Source organism: Centruroides sculpturatus, unplaced genomic scaffold (assembly GCF_000671375.1).
Source record: "Centruroides sculpturatus isolate CEXI.00-Female unplaced genomic scaffold, Cexi_2.0 scaffold1254, whole genome shotgun sequence".
Lineage (NCBI taxonomy): Eukaryota > Metazoa > Arthropoda > Arachnida > Scorpiones > Buthidae > Centruroides > Centruroides sculpturatus.
In genome coordinates, this window is record NW_019385373.1 from 160,861 (window position 1) to 172,033 (window position 11,173).

The following is an 11,173-nucleotide window of genomic DNA, read 5'->3' on the forward strand; positions in this document are numbered from 1 at the left end:
AATGTAATACATTACAGGGAGAGCAATACCGAGGGAAATTTCGGTAAAGGTATTTTTATATGTACAAGAACGTAAAAGACATATTAAATAAAGAATGTTATCCCCAAAACGACACCTCACGCACGCCATTCCTACTGTAGAAAAGTCTCCTTCCGCTTGGACACTACTAAAAGGAATAGACAGAAAATAATTACCTTATACGCGAACTGTAAATGAAGCTTCGAACCCTTTTCGAATGGGATCATTTCTGTTTTTACGATAGTCTCACGTTGTGGTTTGGCTTCTATTTTCACTTTGAATCGTCCCTCGTATCTCCGTATCCAATGTTTCTTAAGATAGAGTAGTTCGTGTGTTTCACGCTCAAATTCCACTCTCCCATGAATTCTTCAATCGCGTCGCAGGTGAGAATGGTTCGAGTCAACAGCGATATCCGTCGTCTTGATAATCGATCCACCTGTTTTCTTAGGGTTACTACCGATTTTATAACTCCGCTTGACGTATTTTTCGATAGAATTGAGAAGACATTCTATAGTTTGCTCCGACAAATTATTTATTTCCAAGTTTGGATTACACAAGTCCCTCAGTAGATTGCGGCGGAGTAATGCTTCTGCAATTACTCCGCCGCGATCAATTTATGGGCTTTGTAACGTCGATAACTTCCTACAACAATTGAAATTCGAAAAACTCGAAGCATAGTTATCACGCTTCTTTAACAGCAAACAATATTACACCATGAATATTTTATTATTTCGTAAACTTTGATTTTTATCACTTATTTAATATTTAATGAAATATACGTCTTATTGTGATTTAATTAATTATATTTATAATAAAAAGTATAACAAACTCTGAAACGATGTTAAAAAAAATTCTTATCAATCTTAGCCATTGTATATAATTGCGTTTATTTTTCGGTATTTTTTTGGTTTTAAGGCTTTATAAGATAAGTCTTCGTGCTTTATAATCTTGTTAAATCCTCTCTAGGATGAAATAGAATATGATTTAATATCGTCTTAAATTGGAATTGTTTTATTTTTTCACTAACAAGAGAGATTTTCTATCGAAGAATCTTCGAAACAATACATTTTAACGGATCTGCGATTCATCTCACTTTAATTGATTAAGTCTTTTAAACTGATCTAATAAAAGCATCATTATTCCAGAAGCTCAAAAAGTTCCTCGATTTATTAATGAATTCTTTCATTCTTTTATAATTTATTAATTTTAAAATAAATATTTATTTTGAAAAAAAGCTAGAATACATAAATTTTAGGTATAATAAAAACTTCCTTTCATAGGAATTAGTTATTTTATGAATGTTTCGCAATTTCGGCAATGAAATCTCATAGGAATCACTAGAAATTTATCTATTATTCCACGTAAAAGTAATTTCCTCTTTATTCCTAATGCGTGTATAAAACAATCTCAGGTAAACCTAACTGAAAAACAGAAAAGATACCAAAATCTACTGTTACAAACATTTAACCTATGTCTTATGCAATGGCATGTTTTACGTGTCTTATTTAACGTTCAAATCTTACTTTTAAATCCTCATATATTTTCTATTATAATTGTAAAAAAATTATATATTTAAGTACGTATTTTTAAAAAACGAAACGTGGATATACGTAACGTGCATAACAATGAGTTTGTATGAACCAATTAGGACATAAAAGCGAGTTCGATAGTATAATAAATAAACATTCCACTCATTAAATTATTATATTTACCAAATTGACATTTGCTTTAAATGTATGCCATGTAATATATTGCAAATATTAGTTTGGTATCAAGTACTTACAATAACGAATTCCTTGTTTGCCAATAAATATTTACTTGGATGTCGAACAAATCGTATGTCGTTTCCCTGGAATTTTAAGCAATATATTGGGATCTTGAACATCTCTATAATTAAAATCAAACACTTGGCGAAATGGAATGAAGAAAACATCTACCTGAAATTTTTAATCATATCTTTAATATAGACCTTGATTTTGGTAGTGTCTTGCCCCTGTACATCATACTTTTCCTGTTAACAATACAGTCGTGTCGGTCTTCTAACTCCATTCAGAGGAAGATTTTGAATTGAATTCGTGTTCAGATCGGACGTTCGTATATAGTTAATGAGCCTCTTGCCCTTAAGGTTTTTCATATTTGTCACAGCATTCATTTATCTAACATCGTTCTCAACAAAGGACTACAATACTGTATTATATTACACATATGAAATGGATCTATATAATTTAAAATATTAATATAAACGTCCTAAAAGTATAAGAAAAATAGTTAAATTTTATAAGTATATTTTGATATAATTAAAATAATAAAATATTCTTAAGTAGTTTTAAAAGTTTGTAAAATAATGAAGATTATTTTTTAGTTTTCCTGTTTTTTATCTAATTTTTTTAATAGATTTTTCGCTTAATTTTAGTTTTCAATTATTTAAATGAATAAAAATACATTTATCTAATGAAAATATAGTAATTATAAATTTTAATTAAATGGAAAAAGTAAAATAATAAAATATTGTATATTATAAAAGAAACAATTTTTAAAGAGTCATAAATTAATTCAGTTATATTTATATTACATTAAAGTTTCATTTTAAAATATTTTCAATGGATATATTACCTTTTCCTTTTTCTCATCCTCCTTGTTCTTTTTTTTTCGTTTTTAATTTTATTTTATTTTTTGCTTTTTCCTCTCCTTTCTCCCCATCTCCTGCTTATTTCTTCTTCTTCTTCTTCTTCTATCTGTTAGATATTTCTGTCTGTTGAGACGAAGGATTTATTTTTATGTGAAATTTCTTGGAATCTTTTTCTCTCTCTTCCTACTCTCTTTTTTCCTATTGATTTCCATTATTATATGTAACCATGTTATTATTTTCTTTATTACCCCTTCTTTCATCTCCCCTTTTCATCCATATAATTCTTTCCCATTTCTTGTATTATTTTCTTATTTTTTAATGCATAATAAAAGACTTAAATGCAATAAATAACATAACCACCCCATTTTTTCCTTTGATATCATTAATGTACTTAAAATCTTCTTTAATTAAGAATTATCAAGAACATGCTTAAGTATAACACAATAATTTAGATTAGGAATAATTGAATATGTCTTACACAGAAGAAAATCGTTTTTCTTTATCATTTTAGTTACTACAAATGGATAAAACGCATATAAATGTAGAAAATAAAAGTAATTCATTCTATAAATGATACAATAAATAAATTACAAAATACAAAAGCTTAAGGAGAAAGTCAAATATGTAACAATATCAATCTTTGGATAAACCTATATATATCAGTGATTAATCGATATAAGCTTGTCCAATAATTGGTATCGATAAATTTTCATCATTAATGATTAATGTAAGTATATCTAAGATGATCAAACAAAATATATTTTAGAAAGACCTTATAAATTAAATATGTGAGAGATAAGAATAAATGACATTATATAATTCAATATATCAATAAATTATGGCGTTTTATCATTCTTTTTTCTGTTAAAACTGCTTGGAATTCCTTGCAAGCTGTTCGTTTCTAGTGTAAAGTTGTTAATGTGGTTTCAAAATATAGCGAAATTAGTCTTTTCATTCCTCCATTCTTTAATATATAATCTACACGCCTGTATATCAAAATATGAAATGTTGAATTGTAAAGGGTCTACGAAGTATAGTTTCCTTCAATTGCCTCATAACTATTTTCGCTAAGGGTAAATCAATTAGAACGCCCATCTGTTGTAAGTAAAATTTTCCCATTGGATTGGCAAGTCAATTGAAATACATCCAAATGGCTTGCACATTTCACTTGAGTCTTTTGTCTTCTAACGATTTTTTACGAACTGTATTGCCTCAAAAGAGTTAATTTTGGGGTAGAGATGAGTTTTAAAAACATTGTAAATGCTAATAACAAGTAAAATCTTCATTGTCCCCACAAAGATATGACACTGGACCCTATCTATCTCCCATCCCTCGACCTTTAGACCTGTTCGAATGTTCTNATGTTTTTTTGGGGAAAAATCTTCATAAAAATTTGTCAATTTAAAATAAACATAGCAACGAATAAAAGATTACACTAAAAGTGTAAATATAACTAATTGTATATCAAAGCGTCTCTCGTTGTCAAACAGAACATCAATTTATACTCAAAGGTCTTTCAACACCCGAATGAAGATGATCTGTCAGTCTTGACAAAGTCAAGTCCTCTATGGAAGAGAAAACCTTTGTTACTAATCGTAATTTTTTTAAAGCGAAATGTGAAAACTAACCTGAAAATAGAGTACAAGTGTTTCAGACCATACCATATAAAAGTCGTTGGGTTGACAACCGAGTTCTATTCTTCGTCTTTCTCCTACCGGGTTTATATGGAGATTATAGCCTTGGTTCGCTTTCTCTCCGACGAGCGTCGCCGTCTACCTAGATAAATTGGCCTGTCCTTGATATGTATCGCTCGAGTATATGCATGTTTCGTCGGGTGAGTTTCCGCGTTCGGCCAATAAATTGGGGACAAAGTCCTTACTATTGTGAAGTCCAATGCCAGACTACGACCCAGTTCCTGGCCGGCCACCGCGTAATTTGGGCAGTACAACCAATAGTGACCCGGTGTCTCTGCTTCCCCACAATGGGGGCACCGAGTTCTATTGAAGAATAGAAAGCGTGTTAATCTGACATATGCTGGTCACTGACACAGGTTGAATTCGATCTCGATGCGTTGTCTCGCGTCACCGTCCTGAAACGGAAAAACATTATACTTTACACGGTTCTTGACTTATAGAACATAACTGTCATCAGTGCAAATCTTGGAGCGGAAAGTTCCATCATCCCTCCATCAACCAACGTTAGAATCGGCGGTGTCTCATTCATTTCTGCGCTGATTCTAGTGCGGGCGATCTGAAAAACGGCCATTATTTTCTTCTTTGTATAATTAGATAATTTACTCACCGTTAGAAGTTCTCGTTGCTTTTGATCTTCTTTGAAACCCGAGCTGTGCGAATGCCTATCTTCTCTTTTCCTGCTAACAAAGAAAAATAAATAATGCTTCGAATACTTCTTATTGTCGAAGAATAGAAATATTGTTAATCAATTGTTGACTTTCTTTACGTGATTTTTCAAGGCCGGATGGCCGAGGGTTAAGATGACAGCACGGCCCTCTGGGGACCTTGAATCGAACGCCAGGAAATATTTGACGGGCAAATACGTATCCGTCCCGGATACGTTTGGCTCCTTTTTCACCACACGGCCTCCTCATTATGTGCTTGACTGAAGCGTAATGGTCTCGATAGAAAGGTCCTCTTACTGCCCACACAAGGTGGAAACAGTTAAAAAGAAAAAAAAACGTGTTTCAAAATGAAAATGAAATCTACTATATATATCGATATATTATATTTATAAATAGAAATGAAAATGTTTGTTTGTTTGTTCGCTATACACTCCTAGGCCTAGAAAGCNAAAAATTATATATTTAAGTACGTATTTTTAAAAAACGAAACGTGGATATACGTAACGTGCATAACAATGAGTTTGTATGAACCAATTAGGACATAAAAGGGAGTTCGATAGTATAATAAATAAACATTCCACTCATTAAATTATTATATTTACCAAATTGACATTTGCTTTAAATGTATGCCATGTAATATATTGCAAATATTAGTTTGGTATCAAGTACTTACAATAACGAATTCCTTGTTTGCCAATAAATATTTACTTGGATGTCGAACAAATCGTATGTCGTTTCCCTGGAATTTTAAGCAATATATTGGGATCTTGAACATCTCTATAATTAAAATCAAACACTTGGCGAAATGGAATGAAGAAAACATCTACCTGAAATTTTTAATCATATCTTTAATATAGACGTGAGATTCTAAAACTTAGACGAGGTAGAAAGAAAACCAATGATATCTAATTTTCTTTTCGTGCCTTCGTCTTTATATTTCTGAATTATTCTCTTCATCCAGGACAATTAAATGAAATTACAGAATTTTTTTTTATATAAATTACCTTATTTTTTCTATTAAACTCAGATCTCAAATAAACCCCCGAGAAACATGGGAAATACATCAAAATAGGGAAAACTGGGCTAGTTGCGTCAGAGATAAATTGTATCATTGCAGTTTAAAAATCAACTGTAGATATTATCGCATTATCAGTTGTTTACGTAATTACTTCTTGTGTGAAAGGAAAGGAAGTTAATAATCTGGAACCAAAAATCTTCTTTGGATACTTTGTGTAAAATTCTGTTAGTATCAAATCTTCTTATTTTTTAGTAGTGTGCATCTAAATAAAATAAGCATCTTAATATTGTACGATTGTATTAGAAATATGCAAGAGGATTTAAATATCTTTCGTGTGTTTCCGAGTGTTGAGAAAAAAGCATGGAAAGTAGCTTGGCTAGGCTGGGACACACTGTATTATCCACTCGATGGCACGTTGCATCAGAATGGTTTTGCAGTGTTTAAAAATATAAGCATAAAACAAGAAATAATGTCTTCACGTTCCATGATTATTTGAAAATTGCTGATATAAATTAATTAGGTGCTTTGATAACAAAAACTTATTAATATTATCGATGTAGATTTTAATTTTTAAGAAACCTACTATTGCCATACAGGGATACGTTTGTATTTGTTTTGTGTTAATTATAATATTTGCTAATTTCTTTTGTATTTTTTGCAGGGGGTAACGAAGAAAACACATCGTATCTTTTATCGGTAAAATCCTTACTGATTCATCAATAAAAGAAACTTTACATTGAAAAAACAGTTAAGATACCCTTAAAAGAAAAGACCAGCAGAGCTGGAAGAGAAGGAAATAGGAACATTTACTTAAGGATATCTCCATTGAAAACATTTGTCTGGTCCACAAGGGAATTTACAAAAAAAAAAGGATGAAGAGGTGTCCAGTGTCTAAAATGCAACCTGCAATCTCAGTAAATGTGTGCTAGCAAAGACTTACATTACTCATACGCTGACTACATAATGGAAAATGAATAAATTTTTATTCAACGTCTCAAAAAAACTATGTTGCAACTTACCACGTGAGGGACTAATTGCATCCTTCGTTGTTTTATGAAATATTTTAAAACATCCCGATTTTTTTACTTAACAATTTAATTTTAGAATACTGAAGCATGTAGTTATTCAAAACAACTAAAGAATAAAACATAACAAGACTAAAAAAAATGAAAAAAAAAACGTTTCCTCTAAAAATTGATACAGCCTCTCCTACTACCGAATGTAAGATAATGTAATTTACAATGAGAGGTCAGAAATTTAAGTAAAATTCTATTTCTCGTCTTCAAATTGTCTAGAGTCGAACAGTACTTTCTATTCCAAGATTCACGGGAACAATTTTGAAAATAATATAATAAATATTATCGAATATCGAGCGTAAGAAAGTCACTATCGAGTTCGTAAGCTCGTCAGCCAAAAGAACTCGAATTGCCGATGGCGAACCGAAACCGAAAGATTATTGATCGTCGATATCTCCATTCCTACAACGAAGTGTACACGAATAACAACGTAACAACTAAATTGGGTTACGTTGAAGACGGTAATTATTTCAAATGTCATTGCCTTAATCTATAAATACAGTATAACGGTACAGACAATAAATAGTTTTGATAGTTCCAAAAAAGTACGAGTAATTAAGGTATTTCTTTAAATTTTTATAACTCGTTTCCCATTGCATGGTAACAAGCGACCTAAAAAGAACCCCTAAGAATACGTACAGTACGTTTTAAAAATAAACAACACCCATTATTAAACTTTTATATGAAATGTAATTTGTGATTTTCATTATAAAAATCAATCGCATTTTTTACTTTACTTATTTTCATTTTCTAGGAATTAAAAAGTAATTATTCTTTACAAAGACTGTTAAATGCTCAAATCTTCCTAATATTAAAACATAAAATGTTAACTTTCTTAACATTTTCTAAATTTTGTATCGATACTATCGATGTTTTGCATAAGAGTATCGATAGTATCCGAACACTATACAATAGTACAAGGACCTAAAAGGATCACGAGTAACGCGATACCGGATGTGATCCACCCGAATTCTTCCTGCCTCCTAGACGAAAACAGTTAAAGGCACGTGATAGTTATACACTTAACACTGCGAACTCATTCGAAGATACTGTAATTCGATGAAAAAGTGGCTGCAAATCCACGTCAATTTCTTAAAACTACCATAAAAGAATTTACTTCGCGTGCCTTCGGGTCTATCGTTACGGAGGATCCGGTTTCGAATTCGAGCCGGATATTCCTAATTAGGTCGTTACTCGCTATTCACTATTCAAAAAAGACCCAAAATGGCGGCTCCACGAGTAAGGTAACGTTCGTGTCCAGACCTATTTATATAGACTTTCGCTTGTTTACAACATTTATGCTTCGTAACAAATAAATAAATATACAGATATTTTATTTAAAAAACACGTGTCATTGTATTTAAAAACATTATTTTATTTTTTACACGAATATTATCATAAATTTCATTAAAAATCATTAAATTTAAGAAAAGTAAATATATGTTCATCAATATATCTATAAATGTAATACTCATATAAGTTATTTAAAGTATAAATGAACAAATAAATTATTTAATTTATAATTAGTTTGAGTTGTCAAGATATACATTACATTAGTATATATGTTTTAGTACATATACATCAATACATTAGTATATATATTTAAATTTGAAAAAATTCTGCTACTAAAAATAAATCTTTATTTATATTCCGACGAAAACAAATTAAAAAAGCATTCGGTTACTTAATTTATTATATTTCCATTAAACAAAATGAAGAACAATAGAACGTAACAAATAGAAATGATTAATTTAAAGAAAATTAAGAGAAAAAAACACCTTTTTTTAACTTAAAATTTAAAAAAAATGTATTCAGAGACTTTATAATTATCTTTTCATTTTAAATAAATACCGTTATTAGTATGAGTTTGTAAACGTTTTTGATAACAAACATCTCCTATTAATATCTAATTGACAAATTACGTAAATAATTGAAGGCAACCTTTAAAAGAAGTTTACTGTGGTTAGGAATATTACATCATATTTTTATCGATTAATTACTTAAAAATAAAAATAAATCTTACATTAAAATGACTATTAGGCATATATAGATACACGTATACTCGTAAGTATTGAATTATCAATACAATTTATAACTATCGAGGCAGTATATTTCGTTGCGAATTTCTTACTAGTGATACAGTGAACAATGTTACGACTGTTCCGTGCCACGTGGCATTAAATTATCGATTTTAAAATCATATATAAGTTATTCTATATACGATAGATAATAGAAACAAAATAATACCAGAGGATTTGACTTATATAACAAACTATGGCACGTGTAAAACGACTGGTGCGGCTTCCTATTTAGGATTATTACACAATATACATTAAGTTTTCGTTAATAAGTATTATATTTTATATTTTAGTTTAGTTTACAAATCCTCTTTTAAATTAATTAGCAATTAACTGATTGATTTTATATATGTAAAGAGCATATTAATAGACTTTACCGGAAATTATCTGATTCCTGTATATATATGTTGTTAGTCAGTGTCTTTTTTACTTGGCAGGGAGTCACTACCCTGACTCCTGATCTTAAATAAACAATTACCAAAATAACATCTAAAAAGATTTTTAATTTCGTTGATTTCTTAACAGATTTGATTATTTATACATTAAAATGTTTATTCAGACTTGAAAGAAAAGAAAATACTTTCTCAATTAATTAACTTTATTACTTTAAACTTTAAAATAAATTATATTAAATTGCAAATACTTTTCATATATATACTCTAATCGCATTACTAATTCATTAAACAGATTATGCTAGAAAGAATATGAAGAATCGATATAATATGTAACACAATGATACTTCTATGACACCGCGAGGAATGTTTCATTTTATTACATTAATTTAAGTTTAAATTCTAAGTTTGGAGTTTCTATTTTAGATCTTATTTTTAGAAATATTCTTAGTCTAAATATTCAAATTTTTACTGTTTATTAAAATAGTATCTGCTCGATTTTATTGGACAAAGCTGTTAGTTCTTTCATTCTTTCTAAGGTATTTGTAAGCGGAAAAATCTTATATTAGCTTTATTTCTGTTGCGGTTTTCTCGTAGTAATTACGACGTAAATTCGAAAAATCTTTTGCGTATTCAAGTTTTTAAAAATATTTATTTAAATGAGACTTAATTCGAGTGATTAATGAAAGGAAAATGTTACTGCTTTATGCAATTTTGTGGCAATTCATACTCGGTAAAGAATATTCTAAGCGAATGTACAAATTTAAAAGAATTAACAGGGGAAATGATTGAATTTCTAGACGAAATTAACATTGTAAAAGAGGTTTGTATATGAAAATAATTCTATTAAAGGAGCTAATTAATTTTTCGATTGTAAACGGAAGAAAACAGTAAAAATATTTATTTGGTAAATTATTTCTTTATTAACTAATTAACTTCTTTGACAAACTGCAAACTCTGCGAGTTTTCCATGTTCTAAACAGAGGTACAGTACTTTGTTTAGCAAATATTGTAGATGAAGCAGAAACTGGTGCTAATCAAATTCTCTGCCAATCTTCTCTAATCATTTTTACATAGTATTTGCTGTTTAATCTCTTAAAAAAATATATTTCAATTAATTCGAATGAAAGTAAGACAAATAAATCGAAACAAAAATGTGTATTGATAATTAAATAATAAAAACCACAGAAATTCACAGGTATATCGAGTATGGTGCAACAACACTAATAGTAATTGTGAGGCCGGGACCACACACTCCCCCTCGGACGGAAACCGGCTGTCGAGCTAAAGTCAATATATCGGTGACTTATTACGTAAATAGGACCGGTGTGACCAAGGAACGGGGTGCGAGACGATTTAATTGTCGCATTCCAGCCCTAATTGACAGATTCACGGTCGTCAATCGTGAGAACGATCGAGGGATCGACCGTCGGGGAAACTTTGGACGGTCACCTTACATCGAGTTCAAAGCAGGTCCTGCTGACACTCCTGTGGAGGGGGCGGCGGCTGAGACAGCTTCCTCCTCTCCGGGACCGAAAAATAGACATTAGGTGACAATTTACGAGACCGTCATCCGGGAGAGGGCTTGACCCGACTCCGGAGG

General features: G+C 30.4%; 1 long non-coding RNA gene across 1 annotated transcript; it reads right to left on the bottom strand.

Moving 5' to 3' along the window:
- Window positions 1-4,021: 4,021 nt before the first annotated feature.
- LOC111638273 lies at window positions 4,022-5,057 on the bottom strand. The gene is made up of 3 exons (XR_002758834.1): window positions 4,949-5,057; window positions 4,309-4,736; window positions 4,022-4,212 (listed from the first exon to the last, which is right to left on the bottom strand). It is a non-coding gene; the product is annotated as an uncharacterized LOC111638273 (long non-coding RNA).
- Between the last annotated feature and the right edge of the window lie 6,116 nt (window positions 5,058-11,173).